This window comes from Aulostomus chinensis, chromosome 13, assembly GCF_037954235.1.
Source record: "Aulostomus chinensis isolate RoL2024-O1b breed Wild chromosome 13, RoL_Achi_v1.0, whole genome shotgun sequence".
Lineage (NCBI taxonomy): Eukaryota > Metazoa > Chordata > Actinopteri > Syngnathiformes > Aulostomidae > Aulostomus > Aulostomus chinensis.
In genome coordinates this window covers 26364909-26382582 of record NC_141332.1, presented here as the reverse complement: position 1 = coordinate 26382582, position 17674 = coordinate 26364909, and the positions used below count along the sequence as shown (strand labels likewise).

At 49.8% G+C, this 17674-nt stretch overlaps 1 protein-coding gene across 3 annotated transcripts in view; it reads left to right on the top strand.

The window, feature by feature from the left end:
* The first annotated feature begins 629 nt into the window (after window positions 1–629).
* The window catches only part of htr4 (5-hydroxytryptamine receptor 4), a 112305-nt gene continuing 95260 nt past the window's right edge, over window positions 630–17674 (top strand). For all 3 annotated transcript variants that reach the window (XM_086222327.1, XM_086222328.1, XM_086222329.1), the window contains exon 1: window positions 630–1054. The gene's annotated coding sequence lies outside the window, so the exon portion shown is untranslated. The remainder of the gene's footprint in view (window positions 1055–17674) is intronic.

Here is a 17674-nt window from a genome sequence, read left to right as displayed (position 1 = left end):
ACCCTCTGCACAAGTCCATAAATCACATGTATTTATTGTACAACAAAGTATAAATCTAACATTCAGTTGTTTTTGTAAAGATTTTTTAAATTATCTCCATTTTTTTATTTGATTCATGAACGACACAAGATGAACACCCTACTATAAACGCCAGGCGTTCACCTGATGATGAGGTAAACCGGCTGAACATCAGAAACTCTTAATTTAATCCTGAGTCGCGTCGTTTTTTCAGCTGTGACGTCACCCTCCAGGTGAAATTGGGGCTTTTTTGAAACCTCAGCACCCACAGGAGAAACCTTTGGAATCTGACAAAGATAGACGGCCATATTTGAATGAAGTTAGGAATCAAATCCTTGTTCAAATGTTTTTTTGAAACAGAAGTGAAACTCAAACAAAACGAGACGAAGCCTCATTATGAAGGGCAGTAAACTTCACATTTAATAATCATCGATGTCGAGTTGCTTCCATCTGATTTATCAGGATGAAATCAAATATTAGCGAAAGCACCAACGAGGCAAAGCTCAGGCTCCTTCCACCGCAGCGCGCAGCGTGACCCTGGGGGGCGGGGGGTCCTCGGCCCGAGCCGGGCTCCCGCCTCCTCCTGAACCATCCGTGGATGAAAGTGGAGTGACAGCGACAGTCAGAAGTGAGGGAGAGAGAGACAGAGTTGCTGTGTCCTTCCCTGGCAGCGGGGCTGAAGAAGAGGACCGACACCAGCGCGGGTTCGTGTCCACGGACGGTCCGGACAAGCTTCGGAGCGCAGCGTGTCCGCGGCGGGCTGAGTGCGCGCCGGCGGGGTGTCCTCACCTCCCCGGGAACCTCCTCCTGTCTCCCCGCCAGCTTCTCCTTCCATCCCGCTGCGGCTTGTGGCGCACGGACTCTCCAGCAGCACCACTTCCCTTCTCTTTTCCTATTTTTTTGTGGGGGCTGGGGGGCTGGGGGGGCTCGGCCATTAGTTTCGCCCTGATCTCGAACTGAAGAACGATGTGATTCGGGCTCGTTGGGGATTTAGTCGTGACACGCTGGAAGGACCCGGCGTCTCCGCTGAGAAATGGTGAGTGAAATCCGCCTTTATTCCCGCAGATTCTCCCGCGTCCAGCTCGCTCGTCTCCGCGGCTGAGGTGACGTGACCTGCACCGAATCGACAACATCGATCCGTATTTTTTGTGTCAGGGGAGTTTGTGAAAGTCCTGGAATCCTCAGCTGGGTTCGCGTCTCTCTGCGCCTCCAACTCAGTTTGTTTTTTCCTCCCTGAGCGTGGATTATGTCATGAAAGGGCTCGCGATGCTCGTCCTGCGTGACCTGGATGACTCACGTCATCGGGAGTCGTTGAGTTCTCAATGCTAATCGAGTTGATATCGAGTTGATTATTGAATATTGCTCGGCAGTCCTGTGACCTCCACGTGTAGACCCCTAATTTACCGCCTGGTATTGATCTCCTTAATGCGGATTAGGGTATAGAGTTTTCCATAAGTGTGTGGGTGTGTGTGTGAGTGTGTGGTATCCTGCAGCTGTGCCTATTATTCGATCAGTAATCGATCTATAACATGGGCTATTGATCCTTTGGCATGTGTCCCCTGCTACCAGCCTTGTTATTGCATTTTTATGGGCATTTCCCCTTTGACCTGCTGCAACATATTTATAGTTGTTGTGACATCCGCGTCGTCTGCTTTTTTGTGTAGTGTTTATTGATTTTTGAGGAACATGTCATGAGCTGCGGGGAGATGTCGAAGGTCGACGGTACTTTTGTCCCCTGCAGCTGCAGAGGAGCACAGGTTTGACTGCAGAATTCCACCAAGTTTGTCAGAAAACCCTCGGCGTTTAGGAGCCTCTTGAAAAAAGTGCCTTGTTTTACCCGGCGTTAGTGGGTTAAATCAGGTGGAGCAGTGGTCCTCACTGTGGCCCCCCAGCAAGAAGGTTGTGGGTGGAGCAGTGGTCCTCCCTGTGGCCCCCAGCAAGAAGGTTGTGGGTGGAGCCCCAGCTGCAGCACGGGGTCTTTCTGGGTGAGTCTCCATGTTCTCCCTGTTCCTGCTGGGTTCTCTCTGGTACTCCAGCTTCCTCCACAGTCCAAAGACATCAAGAGGGACCAGATTAATCCAGACTCTAAATTGACCGTAGGTGTGGCTGGGAGAGCCAATGGTCGTCTGTCTCTATGTGTTGGCCCTGCCATGGACTGGTGACCTGTCCAGGGGGAAGGCTGCTGGGATAGGCTCCACCCCCACCACCCTCAACAGGAGAAGAGGGAGAAGATGGAGGGAGGGATTATTTTATCAGTGAAGCTAAATATGTGATCAGCCAACAGGTTAAACTTCTGCGTTTCATCCTTTCTTGCTCTGAATGGAGCCTCGTGTCAGGCCGACTGCAGGACGGTAAGACTTGGACCGTACAACCTGCACAGATCAAAACCATCAAATTGTAATGAACTACTCGTTGTTGTTGTTTTTTTACTTTTTATACCTTCTTGCAAAATGTGTCTTTTACTGTGCAGACGTGTGTCTCATTTCACTTGCAGGGCTGAATGTAGATGGAGTGGACGTCCTGGACACGTTGTGTGTAAAATGGTGCATTGTGACACGTTGTGTTGTCGTCTACAGACTTGTGTTATCAACTCTGGTCCCCGAGGGCTTGGCGGTGATGATGTAATATTTATGGGCCAGACAAGCCCAGCCCAGTTCGATCAAAGGTGGAGGTGCAATGTGCCGTAGCGGCTGATATGATCAGAGGATCCCACCTGCATCGTTCACAGTTCACGCCTCTCAGCTCACCCGTGACCAGCCAGACGCTGCAGGTAGGGAAGCATGTGAGACGGCTTGGAGCGCCGCTGGCGTGCTCTCGCTTTTACCGTCGATGGAAATTGTTTCACGTGTCAGTTCTGGATCAGTGGGTTTTAATCAGGCTCAGATTGGGGGTGCATGAGACCCCTGGGCACAAGGCCACAGACAAGTAATGATGCAGTCCTATTAAGGTCTTCTGTTTCTAGACACACATTTTGGAGACGGGCTTTTATACTTAAATCGAGGGCGTGTGATTATCGTATTGCTCTTGGAAAACATCAGTAACATCCAAATATTTAAGCAGTGATTCAGACTTTCCTCCCTGGAACACAAGCCATCGGAGTGGCTAAGTGAAAGGTGCCATCTAGAGGTTGTAGTAATTATGACCATGTGGACATGAGACATCTGTACATGGAGGTGGAGGGAGCAGAGGATGGACACAAGGAAGTAGACGGGTGGTGCAGGAGGTGACTGACAGCTGTAGTTCCTGCTGTTTTCATGGGATGTTTGAGCGCAGGACAGACGCGCTAGCAGATACGGCGCTGCAGGCGTCACGTGCTCTTGGGTTTTTTTTTACATCCAACTGACGGAGATCAACTCGGAAGACAACAAAAGTTCACAAGACTTTTGTACGCTAGGATCATCCTTCTGACGTGTAAATTTGATCGCTATGAATGAACTCTTGACCTCATGACTCTGCTGCGGTGGCGTTTCATGTCTGTGGCGACCTCCGCCTTGCTGAGCCACTTGTTAGCAACCGCCATTTTTAAGACACAAACGCTCGGCAAGTCACGAGTGTTGTATTTAATGATTTTTTGTTTTGTTTTTAACCAAATGTTGAAATCTAAACTTGGGTTAAGTGCAGCCGGGATTTGGAGACGAGGGAAGCGGAAGTTCCAAATGCTAACGAGGACTCATCGCTGCTCCTTGCTACGAGGGAGCTGCCGTGACAGGGTTGGAAGCTGTGCTGCTAACCCGTCTGCTGCTGCGAGCCGTGTTTGTTTAACTTAACCCCTCCCTCAGATTTCCTCTCTCTACATGGATGTCCGGCACATTTTGAAACACTGTACTTGGACATCAGGCCGCTGCATCTCAAGCAGACGCCAAACGATGGCTGCAGCATCAGTGGAAGACTCCAGGCGGGAGACCATTGTTAATTACAGGACGAACACCTGTTGCAAAGAACTTTCTAGTACACAAACTCAACACGTGCTGAGTGCATCCTGCCCTCTCCCTCCTCCACTGAAATCTGATCTCTGTCGTGTTGCCGCCCACGTTGGGCAGCAGATTGTTCACGGCCTCTCAGACAGAGAGGAGAGGCTGATTTGGACCATTTAAACAAACAAAATATCATAAAGTGTAGTACTTCTAACTCTAATGCATCGCAAGTTGGATGGCAGTAACATAGGCTCACGTTACTGATGTAGGCTGCTTTTAATGTACCAGAGTGAGTCAGGCGGCGCATCAAACCAGATTAATCTCCAACAACCAGACCTGAAATCAGCTCCAGGTGTAGAGTCACAGGGTTGCATGAACACACTCCTGGAGCTCCATGCTCTCACCGCCGTCACGACAAGAAATCGTCTTCTTTTAGAGGAGACACATGAGAAGGAGTAGCTGGACAGCAGCAGCAGGTCCAGCTGCAGCAGCAGGTCCACAGCAGCAGGTCCAGCTGCAGCAGCAGGTCCACAGCAGCAGCAGCAGGTCTAGCAGCTGCAGCAGCTGCAGTAGGTCCAGCAGCAGCAGGTCCAGCTTCAGCAGGTCCGACAGCAGCAGGTCCGGCAGCAGCAGGTCCAGCTGCAGCAGGTCTAGCAGCAGCAGCAGCAGCAGCAGCAGCAGCAGCAGCAGCAGCAGGTCTAGCAGCAGCAGCAGCAGCAGCAGCAGCAGCAGCAGGTCTAGCAGCAGCAGCAGCAGCAGCAGCAGCAGCAGGTCTAGCAGCAGCAGCAGCAGCAGCAGCAGCAGGTCCTTTTCTTTGTGAAAGTGACGGCTGGAGGTGAATCTCTGCTTTCACATTATCATACATTTATTATATTTATTACAAGAAGCTCTCATCCAAATGCAACTGAGATTATTTTAAGATTTATTGCTTCGGTGTCCTGTTGGGTTCAGGCTGTGCTACTGTGTTGTTGTTTTTGTTTTTTTGTTTTTTGGAAGGTCTGAATAGCATTTTAGTGTGTGTGTGTGTGTGTGTGTGTGTGTGTGTGTTCCTGAATGTGTGCCGGTCTTGAAAATGTCTTCAGGAATACATTTGTGTATTTTTGCATGAAGGCCAGGGACTCGTTGCCACCTGCTTTGGAAATCAGCCTCATAAACCCCCAGTTTCCCTCCAGTCTGAATCACACTTGGCTGCTTTGACTCGTCAGCTACTTGATTGGACAGTTAGCAGGAAAATTTGGACAAATGCATCATTCATTATTTATCGCAGAGAAATGCCAAGTTACTGTTTCTAACAAGCCAAGACTAGTAATATCTTCTAGTCCGAACTATTATTTGGCTGCTGATCAGAGAGAAATAAAATGTTGGTCTCAGCAACTCTGGGGAGAATGTTTCATTAGTTTTGATGTTTTATGAAGGGTGATGGACCGGGAGGAGACCCCAGGGATGAGAAGGGAGCTTCTCTCCCATCAGATTTATGAATGCGCCGGGATCCCCCAGGAAATGTTGGGGAGGGCTGCTCAGCCTCGGCTGGAGACCAAGAAGACAGGTTGATTTTAGATCAAGATGAATCCGTAAGCACAATGCTAGGAACTTTTCTATGTCTTCAGCCTGCTGGAACGAATTTCTGACTTGAATAATCATGCGTCAGTTAAAGTCTTGGCGGCTTTATGGTCAAAAACACTTGGGCAGGAAATATTGAGACAGATTGATTTGAGGGGATGTTGTCGATTTGCTGTCACGCAGTGGCGATTGTCCGCTGAACAACAACATCAACAAAAGGAAGCTGCAGATGAGAATTTGACACCCAAGAATTCCCACCTGCAGCTTCAGCTCGGTTTGTCTCAGCACTGAGGCTTCTTGAAGTCCAATGAGAAAGATAACACAGAATAAAGGTGAGCAGCCAACGACGTGTCTTTCTAGAGATGAAAGATCCGTGACGCGGCTCTCATCGAGCGATCGCTGTGCACGACTTCGGTGCAGAGGTCAGCTGGTAATCAACCATCCACCGCCCACCTGCTGAATGCGGTTTCACCATTTTCTGGTGCTGAGGAGAATAATAACAACAGTAACAACACAAAAATAGTCTCTTTGTTTTCGTTTGACTCACTTCTTCTTCACTGCTGCCAGTTTGTTGGGAGCAGTTAAAGAGGCTTGTGAGAGCCTGAGTCAGAGTTTGGACCCGCAGCTTTGTAGATAACACAAGCAGAGTACTTCACTCTTCACGGGGACGTTGGTGATTACCGTCCCGACCTGCATGGGTCCTCGAAACATCGGCCGGTCCCGTGATCACGTCTGGTGGCTGGAGTGGTCAGAGCTGCTGCTGTACACGCTACAGGCCTGAAGAAAGGACTGAGGTTCATGCCGGCAGAAGATATGTCAACATTTGGTCTGCGGCAATAAAACGTATCAGGAAATTCCGCACTCGTGGGTCTCAAAGTCTCTCGTGTCTCAAAAACCGCAGTTGCAAACAGGTGACTCAGCAAAACTCCCAAGGTTGCTGAGGACATTGAAATCAGGAGTCTTTTAGGTCGTTTGTTCGTGTCATAACGTTTATCTGTAATCATGGAAGCTCTGTTGATTCGCGGCAGTTAGCGACTGAACAAAATTCTCATGAACTTTTCTTTGCAAAAGAATTTATATTCTGAAACGATCCCAAATCCAGTAAAACAGCCCCCCGGTCTTTGGTGGAAAGATGCTAACTTCCTGTTGGACTACAAACGTTCGTCTCTCTCAATAGAAAAAACCTCTTTAACCCCTGAAAGCGCCAGCGGCAGGTGTAAATTAACAGATGGGAAAACATGATGTCTTCATTTATTCAGTGTTTCCACAGCTGAAACTGTGACGGCAGCAGGTAGCGTTGAGCTCTATGTCAAGGAGCGATAGAGAATGTGAATGACTGCTGCTACCTCCTGTGTGTGTGTGTGTGTTTGTGTGACTGTGTGTGTGTGTGTGACTATGTAATGAATCAGCTGATTGTCAGGTGAGGACGGGGGAGTGTGTTGTACCCTTTCCACACTGAAGAACCCGTGTCAACGTGGCTTTTTGGACCTGTGTTTGCTCAGCATCAGGGCTCATTCAAGCTTCCAGCAGACCCGGGTCTGAGCTCCCCCTGTGAGGCTGCGTGCCTGTGTTTCTCTCTCGTACGCCATCGCGCTGACAACGTCATCATTTCACACAAACGTGCGCTGGAACACAGAGGTAAACAAACGACAACATGGACGTCGCAAGTCGAATATTAGCGTTGTCGTTGTGTGCATTGCAGTGTTGTCTCTTTTGCAAAGCATAGAAACTCGGCACAGACTGGAAAATGTCCGAGCGCCAATGCAGCGAAGGCGGATGGAGTTTTTGGCGAGTCTGGAAGGGAGCCGAAGAAGCTACAGGCGAAGCCTGACAGGCGGCACAGTGACAAAATGAGGATGGGACAGGAAGGTCGTGGGAAACCAAGACGACACGGGTTGCATTTTTCATGCTGCAGGCGAGCCGAGCGGAGCCGAGCCGCTAAACACTCGGGTTCAGAGTGCAGTGTGAAGGGGGTATTAGAGACGCATGCGGGAGTTAACTGCGTCGAGATCACCGTGGCGAGCTGGGACTGACGTTACACTCACTCACGTGTCTTTGGGGGCGTGTCCAATCCTTTCACATCACTGAAATGATGAGTAACCTCGTGTGAATGTAACCAATTAGAATCACCTCCCTCTGGTGGATCTGGTGACTTTGATAATTGAAGGTTGGGGCCTGGGTGTTGCGCTCCATTGTGTTGATGGCCAGCCTGGGGGCTGCTGACTCACTCCCCCCTGTTGCCTCAGGCTTCATAGGGCTTCTGGCCAGACACAGTTGGGTGTTTGTGTGTGCGTGTGGGGGGGGGCTGGATGAGGGTGAGTGACCCTGCCGCTGCACGAGTGCCTCCTCGGGTTGGAAACAAAAGACCACCTGGGGCGCTGAACTGCAGCCAGTAGTACGATCCTTCCATGCGCCACGTGAAACCCCTCGCCGTAGGTGACGGGGGACGCGTGTGGTCGTCCACGGTGCTCCCCAGAGCGCCAGGGGAGGTGCAGCCAAGACCAGAACAGCTTGGCAGGGAGAGCTGGTGATGTTCACTTGAGAGAAAGACAAATACCCATAAACAAAAAAGCCCCCCAGCACGGCACTCCTCACAGATTTGATGATTTAAATCATCAGTGACGTCACACTGCTGCTCCTCCAGGGTGAATGAACATCGTCTCTCCTGATGGGGACACGCACTCATGATACATGCTGGGGGGGGAGCAGGATCTGCCACAGAGGCGACGCAGGGAGGGTTTAAGATGTGATCTTTTGCTGTTTCATCTGCTGTGCGTCTGGAAACAAAAATTTTACAGTGTTGTTGCATTAAGGACCAAATGTCACACTGTCGAATTACCAATTCAGACCCAGTCGTCAGAATTATTTACATAAATTAATTTGCATGAATTAGTTTGTGGAGGGAAACTTGCTGACACCAGGTTGTTCTGAGTCAGCCGGGCAGGAAGAAGTGTGATGTCCACATCCTGCAGACAAATGTGAGAGTGGAGCACAAGCGGTCTGGTCCTGGTGCGTCTCACGCTGCCGCTCGGAGTGGGAAAGGTTTTGGTTATTCAGCAGCGAGTTATTGCTTCGACCAGGACAAGGACTTCCCAGCCCTCCAGTAGAGCTTAAGAACCCGTGCAAACTTAACACCTTAGCAGGACCGCGTTGGTGCCGTTGGTCTCGTGCTGCCTGATGATCAACAATTTTGAGTTCAGACAAACTTACAAGAAAAAAAGCCTGTGAAAACCTGTCTGTCTCTGTGGCTTCGTGCTGCTTAGAGTGATCAAAATGAGCTTACGCAACAATCTGGCAGACAGAATCAATAACCCACACACTCACACCAACACTCACACACACACCGACACCCACACACACACACACACACACACACACACCGTGGAGCATCTGCTGAGGATCGATACCCATTCCTCTCCCTCTCCACATTCACTGTAGTCTTCACACTTGACGGGGCGAGAGCCAAGTGCCGCGGGGGTGGGCTGCATAATTAATTGCATCAGAATCACAGTTTTGATAAATGACAGCATTTGCATTTAGATGAGGTGTACTTAAAAACCCAGCAACCTGTCACATGCTGGTACCAGGAGTCATTACCGCGTAAACATGCAACATTTGGAGGCGGCAAAAAACCCGGCTCAACATCAGAGGAACACGACCGGCGGTAAGAACTCCAATGATGCCAAAGGTTTTCTGTAGTGAAGCTGGGTGGATCCGGGTGAGGAGTTTGGCTTCAGCTGGGTTGTTTCCACGTAACGCGCGACTTCTTTCCTAAGTCTCAGAATCTTAGTCCAGCTGTTGGACAGCCAGGCGGCCATGTTGGACTGTGTTTGCTCTGTTTGTAACATGGAGGGCTGAACATCCTTTTTCTTGGGATCTCTGAAAAAAGCTCTGGGATCTAGGCTCGTTAGCTTCACGCACGAAAGCCACTTGATCAGTGTTGGCCAGCGGGTTGGCGCTGTTGCCTCTAGGGAAGAGGGTTCCAGCCTCTGCTGTCCCGGGTCCTCGCAGTGGGGAGTTCTCCCCGCGTGGCCCGGTTTCCCCACCACCAAGCACGCGTGTCTGAGGTTAACCACTCCTGACCAACATGCTGGCAGAAGATCTGGTGTTGGTCCCTGAGACTTCTTCTTCTTTGGGTGTGCGTCCTCCAGCCATCGACGCGTCCATCAGCTACACCATCTTTCAGCGGAGTTTCCATCACTCTTCTGTCATTTCCAAGCATCAGAGTGAAATATGGAAGCACCCGGTGATTCCGCGCCGAGAGCGAACCCTCATCAAGGTGATGCAGCGGAGCGTGCCGGTCGTGGCTGAGTCAAACCGATCTGCCCTCAAATGCGGCAGCCAAACCTCCGTGGTGGCGGTGACGGGGACTGTTCTCCTGCTGATAAGAGAGCACGACAGTGCTGGCACTTCTGAATACAGACTTCTGAGAGTTGGTGCTCATAATAAATCCTTCCTGTGTGAAATATTGGCCTAAACTGGTACCTGACAACAGAACCAATAGTGCCTGTTCCCCGTGGAGAACCACGCTGAGGCTCTCAACAATGACAGCTGATTCCAACATGAGAATGAGGTGTCGAGGCTGAAGACGTTATTTGCATATTTTTTCAGGTCTCTCAGATGCGCTCAGGCTGCTGTGAGCGTCGCAGCAGCTGAATGGAGGTAATTACCTCTAGTCTTCGACATGCTCCGCTGTCAGATCTGCTCCTGAACGCAGCCTCAGATCAACACTGAGGCTAAACACACGCTGATATCATGCCACCCTTCAGATGATTCAGGACGGGGAGACATGGCGGCGTGGGCGCAAGCATGCTAGTGATGAGAATTTAAGGGGGAGATGTATATTTTGTGAAGCGCTGTCTTTGAAGAAGTCAGCTTTCTTCACTATCAGCCTCATTTGTGTTTGTTTTCTGACATCTGAATCTTTGCAGAAGAGGAACAGAGAGAGACAAGACGAGGAAACGCTTTGAGGGACGAGAGCTTTGTTGTCATTGTTCGTGTCAGTCAGCCGCCGTATCTGTGACACCGGTGGAGTGCAAGCTAACAATCTTCATCGCTGAGCTTCATCAACATGAAGCGCCAGGCTAACGTTTCTGTCAGTCACCGTCTCAGGAAGATGTGCTGCACGACAAGAATTGATACGAGCTCCTCGCTCTTCGCTGGCCACGCCTCCTCCATACACCCATTTTTATTTTTTTGTCTGACACTTTTTTGTTCTTTGCTACAATGATCCGGGTTGCAGAGCAGCAGAATCACACCCTCCGAATCAGTAAAGTTAAACGGTTTACGCCCGCCGCTCCTGAGCCCGGCGCCGGGAGTGTCGTGATCCAAGAGTCACACTGATGTTTGCAACTTCGTAAACACGACAACACACAGCGTTTGATGAGGCTCCTCCCTGCTGGAGGTCTGTTGAGCTGTTGGTTGTTGTTGCTGGAGTAAGAACTGCACGGCTGTTGTGGTTTGAGTCAGTCATGAAGTTAAGAGCAGGAAAGAATCTCTGATCTGCGCCCCCCCCCCCCCCCCCCGCCATTTACAACCTGCTACACCCAAATCACTTTGCTGTGATTCGTCTGTTTTTTGTCATGAAAACCTGCAGGAGGAAGGAGTGGTGTCAGAGCTATGCGCGTGAGCACACACACACACACACACACACACACACACACACACACACACACACACTACCCTGCTACTAAGACTAAATTGTCCAGATGGATAAAACAGGTGCATTAATGCAAGGTCATTAACGCACCTGCGTATCGAAGTTACAGTAACTGAGCAATTAGAACAAATGAATGAATGAAGAGGAGGAGGTCAGAGAGATAGAGAGGGACGCCGGAAGAGTGATGAGAGAGAGAGAGAGAGAGAGAGGAGCGGAGAGAGTTCACCAACAGTACAGGGAGAGATGTTTGCAGGAAGTGAGTACGAGTGAGTGAAAGAGAGGCAGATCGGGGAGAGCGGGCTGAGAAACAGCAGCGCTGTGTGGGTGAGAGAGAGAGGAGAGGGGGACAGAGAGAGAAGGAGTGTGTTTATTTTCGGTGTTTCACTTCAGGCAGGCAGTCGGTGAACAGAGAGTCAGTGTGAGCAGAGACAACTTCATTCGACCCGAAAACCAAACCGAGACGTTTCACGAAAGTATGTAAGAACAAAACTACAACAGTAAATCACTTTTTCACTTCTAATAGATGCTGCGTGTGTGTGTGTGTGTGTGTGTGTGTGTGTGTACCCACGCATGTGTGTGCGTGTGTTTTGTTTTGCACCAAAGTGACAAAGGAAAGTGACACATACACGTTTGCCACTATTTTAAGACTTTCCTTTTTAAAAGCACAAAAGAGGAGAAGCGGGAGTGGAAATTTATGGAAGTCGCTGCTGCCGTTGATTTATGGCTGCTTACCGACCACCGGGGTGGAGGAAACTTTACGCCTGGGAAAAAACAGGAAAGGCACCGCAGTGAAAGAGCAGTGGACGGGCTACACTGAAGAGACTGACCAACAGCACATGGAAGACGATTCGACTGTAATTACATGGATCGTGATGTTAAGACGAGGCTGAGGCTGATTTGCAAGTTGTCCGCTGCTCCTTTGCTGTTGTTTTCCAGTAAATATGAGGTCATTTCAGTTGGGGGCCTTCTGTTTGTACACTCTCTCTAAGTCACTCCAAGTGAAAGTGCCAGCTAAATTCCCAAAAAGTGAGAAAGCAAATGTATTCCCTCATGATTTATGCATGCAGGCTGCAGGCTGCTGGAGTCTGCCTTCACCTCCAATCAGACTCAGGCACTTCCTTCAAGCTGAAACACGAGGAACAATGTGTCTGCGACTTTGCTCTTCCTTGACTTTTATCATGACGCAGGGTCTCCTAAAATCCATATTTATTTAGAATCACGTGGTTTATACTTTATTTTTTTTGACATTTTCCCCAATCTTCACCCATCAACAGATGTTTTAGGCAAACTGAGCTCCTTCGGTGCTTTAAAAAAAGCAGATGTTCGCGTCATTAATGTGAAAGCAGTCAACTGAAGCTGCAACACTCATTTTTTGGGGAATTCAGCGCCCTGGGCCATCAGAGTTGGCTGGTATATTGTTCAGAACAACAGCAAAGCACCCCTTTCAAGGTTCAGTCTTCGCCTGATTCCGGGTCAAATGACCCCCAGCAGACACGCGTGCTCAACAGCTCCGGCTCTCACTGGTATTAATGCGAACACGAGCTGGTTTAACTGGTATATCAGAGTCTCACTCCTCTTCGTCAAAGACCGACGTTTGGTCAAATCCCCTGTGACGTCCCCAGCCGACGGTCCCCCTCTGCGTCGCATGGTTGTGTCTCCAACGTTCTCATCCATTTCAACCAGCAACGCGTGACTCTGTCCTACAATTTTGCATTCTGTCTGCTTTTGCTTACTTAACTAATGGTTTTTTTGGTGTCGTTAGGGAACGGGGCAACATCGCGTTGCCTGGATCGCTAATCCCCTATCGTCAAAATCCAAAGCAGACAGATTTGCCCCTACGTTGTCCAGCGCTGCAGCAGGGGTGTCCTCAACGGCGGCCGAGGACGTCATCGGGGAGTCGACCAAATGTCGGTCTGTGACAAATACTAGTGAGACTGTGCTGATGTGTCGATTAAGCCGACCGGAGCAAAAGCTATGAAAGCGGAGCCGCCTGAACACGGTCGCTGCCTCGTGTTGATTCACTCTGGTTTCTGGCATTTATTCTAAGGTGTGTCTACATTTCATGAAGCGACTGTCTGTGTCTGCTCGCCACCTGGTTTGGATTGTAGATTTTCACCATTATGAGTGTTCAACTGTCTGGAGGACTTGAAACTGTTGTTCAGCTTTCCTCACTATCTCTCTTTCTCGCACACACACTCACGCACGCACGGCAGGCTTAAGTAGGCTGAGCAGTACGTTAGCAGAGCAGCTTCAGTCTTCTGTGCGTCCACGATGTGTTCAGACACACAGGGCCGTCTGCACCCACGCGGCGCTCAGAACAAACCCTCCCTGCAGCTGCGTCAAAGGAGAGAAGAGAGAACTCGAGCATACAAATTTGTTAACACAGTTACACGCATCCAGGAGGAGCCCGCCAGGACGCGGCGTGTGTGTTAGCTAAGTGCACCGGCTCTGGTAGGATCATGTGAGAGAGATGGGAGATGTACCGGGAACAAAATTCAGTCGTGGCCAGGACCCCCCACTCCCTGCCCCCCCCTGACATGCAGCCAGCTGCACATTAACTCAATTCAATTTACAGTCAACGCACAAAAATTAATGCCTGCAGGATCGGAACCAAGCCAACATCCCAGCGCCAACGACACATTAACAGAACGCGGATCAGCTCCCGATGCTGAGGCCATGAGCCTCATATTCTCACCGTCATGAACATTCAAGCAGATGAAGTCACACGGTGATGGAGCTCAATGCCGCCTTTCACTGTTTATGGAGTTTGTATATGTCATGACATTGACCTCGCTGGCAGGAGGATGTCTACTGAGCATGCTCAGTGGGCGCCTGTCATTGGACGTCAGGACAAAAACTCCGAGCGGCGTTCTTAGTTTCATTATAAACAAGCAAAGCATCACAATGGCGGAGCCACTTTAACGGCACTGTGGCAGACGGAGTACAGCTGGGCGTAACCTTCCACGCCAGGGCTCGCACAACAACAAGAAGCAGGGCGCTGGTGTGGTCAGGTCTGCTGTGAGGGAACTTCAACTGGGACGGGGATTTGGGAAGATGCTGACGGTCGAGGTCACGTCAAGTTGACAGGATGTCCCTGGAGGGCCTTGAGGGGGTTCCTCACAAACGTAGCATCGTCGTCTACTGGACTCAGGGATGAACAGCAGGTTTTGGTGGTCAACAGTCAAGGTCATCGACAGCCATGTAACAAGTTTCTCCCCTCGGTGGCGGCGGCCTCGGGGCCGTCGGAGCCTGGCTCATTTATCTGAAGGTTCCAGTCAACCAGGCTGGTTTTATATTCAGAGAAAAAAGCTTCTCCTTCTGTGTTAGGAAGCAAAACGTAGTGAAGAGGTGAGTGAAGCCTGAGAGCAGTTAGCCTCGCGTGGCACATCGCAGATGCTACATGGCCGGAGCAGCGGCGATCCCCTCTCCATTCCTGAGTAGACGCTCGCCCCGGGGAGCACAAGTTCAGGCACACGTGTACTTTTACCAGCTTTTAACATCAAACCCAGAAAGCCAAGCCAAGCAGATGAAGCCAGAGAGGAAAAAGGGGCTAAAAAAAGCAGCAGTTGAACTCTGGAGGGATAAGTGAGATCCTGAAGCTGCACACGACGCTGACCTGACTAAGGGATGCAATGTTTACTACAGCCGATTGCCTACGAACTGATGAATGTCATCAGACGTGTCCTGAAAGAGGGAGGCCCGGGGCTCTGCCTTTGAGTGCGAAATGATACAATAACACATTGCTTGTTAGCAGGGGCGAGGGGGAGCGCAGGGTCAGGACTGAGGACGCGTACGACCACTGTTGTATTCAAGGAAGAGGGAGGCTGGAGGATGGTGTGAAGGATTTATGAAGACCCGTCAGTCCTCTCTCTCTCACACACACACACACACACACACACACACACACACACACACACACACGATTATATTAGACGGCATTCATTATCCAGCAGGGAAATTCAGTTTATTCTGGTCGATGTAAAAACAGACGAGACAATAACAAACACAACGTTACAAATATAGCCTCATGGAGGACCAGGTTCTTTGTGGAGGGTGTCGTGTGTGTTGTGGTTTGTTTTTGGCTTTTCTTAAAGAAAATAAATACTGAGGTTGTAGATTTAAGCCGTTGACTCGAGTCAGACCCAGATGCAGATGTTTGACCCCTCCTCAAAGACGGGTTCCTAAATCAGGGTTTGCTTCAACCACCTCCAGGGACGATGAGGGGCCCCCGCTGCCGGGAACCAGCTCCGGTTCTTCCCAGTGCCTCGGTCGGGACCTCTGACTGGATTATTTCACACTTTGATGGTGGAGGGACCCAGAACTAACCCCCCGCGGAGGAGAACATGCAACATGATGTTTCCTGAGAGAAGTCACTGCAGTGAGCTTCCCTCTGAGGCGCTGGTGTGTGTGAGACACGGTCGGACTGTTTCTGTTTACCCAGATGCTTGAACCGGGCCAGGAGTCGAGCAGTGACCTCTGGGCTGACTCGGACTAAACTCTGCGTACTGTGTGTTCACATCAAGTCTTTCTGTCTGACGGCTAGCGTGGTCCCGAAGGAGCAACGGGGGTTTGGAGAAGCATCGCTCAGGTGTCCGGTGTTGTGGGTTTTAATGAGTGAGTGAGCGATGCAGACAGGAACGTGTGTGTCAGACTGAAGCTGGCGTTAAAACGCGTCTCTGAGGGACGTCTACACCAGACTGCTGTAACCAGCGTGGACCGAGGAGAGCCAGGACAACCGGCCAGACGCTTTAAATCTCTCTGATTTCAGACCTCAGAGGTGATTCATGGTTTTCCCCTAGAAGATAATCATGGCATTTATTCACTGTTAAGACGCTGGAGCATGGACGCCATACCGGATGATACAATTTGGGCAGGCAGTTGCTAGAAGCTCATTAGAAAAATGGGAGCGGATGAGAAAAACCCTGAGCGACGGCAGACGGAGAGTCCAACTGGGAACACAAACACTGACATTAATTCCACTTGAATTTAAAGCGTCCCAAAAAAAAGGGGAAAAACTAGACATACGGCATCGTGGTTGTACGCCTGCCACGGTGACCTTGACCTTTGACCATCGTATTGTTTTCAGGTCATTCTTGAGCCTCAAGGCGCTCCGGAGGTTTCACCACTAGGACGATGGACAGATTAAACCTCAGTAGACACCTGAGCCATGATGGAGCAGCAGGTGCGGCCCAACTGCACTCATTACACACTCATTAGTGCGCAAACACACACACAAAATACTAGAATCCCTTTTAAATACTTGTGCACCTGTTTCCCCTGCTGCTCGCTTGTTGTGTCCTGAGCTTCTGAACAAATAACCGGAATTTAAAAAAATAAAAAAATACAAAAGCATGGTTAACGCCACACTGATGTAACCGATATTTATGCATGCTAGTATCATCATAGAAACTAGCTGATAAGATGTTCACACTTTTTAACATACAGGAAAACACATGTAAATAATGGGAATAGTTTTATTTAAATGGACGTGTGTACTCACGTGCCAGTGACTTTATTCGCGGGCCTTTAGACGGCGCCGCGGCTGCTGGTAAGCACCTCTGGCGAGGTGCTGTAAAGTTCCGATCTCGGCGGATCTCAGAGATGTTCCCCAGAACAAAAACTCTCGTCAGAGGGTCCCAGCTCCCTCACGCGGTCGTCCAGGCGCCTGCACGTCCACGCCACAGTGGATTGATTGCTGTCACTCTGTGGATTGTCACACCGACACTCTCACTCTCTCAGCTCTTCCACCGGCTCTTCTAATTACCTGAAACAACACACAGTGTAGAAACAGCAGCACTCAAACAAATTTTGTTTTTTTAATTTCTCTTCATGTCTCCAAAAAATAACAATTGATCATAAATGAAGTCAGATCCTCATCAGGACGAGTGCTATGTGGAGGACTTTATGAAGGCCTGCGCAGCGTCTTGGCGAGATTCCAACCCGTAGCCCAAGGAAAGGCAACTAAAGACTTCAAATTCTGCAGTAAATTGCTTGAAGAGGTATTTTTTATTCATGTACTACGCACAGGTTAGCATGGCTGCTTCTTTATGAACTCGCTCTCGGTGTTTTCTGGCACAGTGAATGTCTTGGTTATCCCAGAGTGGTTTGATAGATGTCTTTAATTTCCTCCGTCCCTGCAAGGCGACCGACGATTACGGTCCAAGTATTGTAGCTTTTAAATAGTAGGAGTAAAACTTTGCTGCTGTTCGACCACAAAAACAAAACAAAATAAGTGGACAAAAACTGGCCTGCAGCTTAATGACAACCCAGAGAAATGCGTCTCTGCTCTGGAGGTCAACACTTAGCATGGCGGCGCTGCTCCGTATGCCACTGGCGTATGAATGTGTGTGGGTGTGTGAATTTGAGGCTTTGTCAGGATAAAGGTGATGTATAAAGGCGGCCCTCAACCAGCCGTGAAGCAACACTTCACCAGGCTGGAAAAGCGACAGAAAGAGACTGTTTCAGTTGCTTCAAACAGCAGCAGAGTGATAATGTGTTTGAATTCAGTCAAGACCAGACGAGG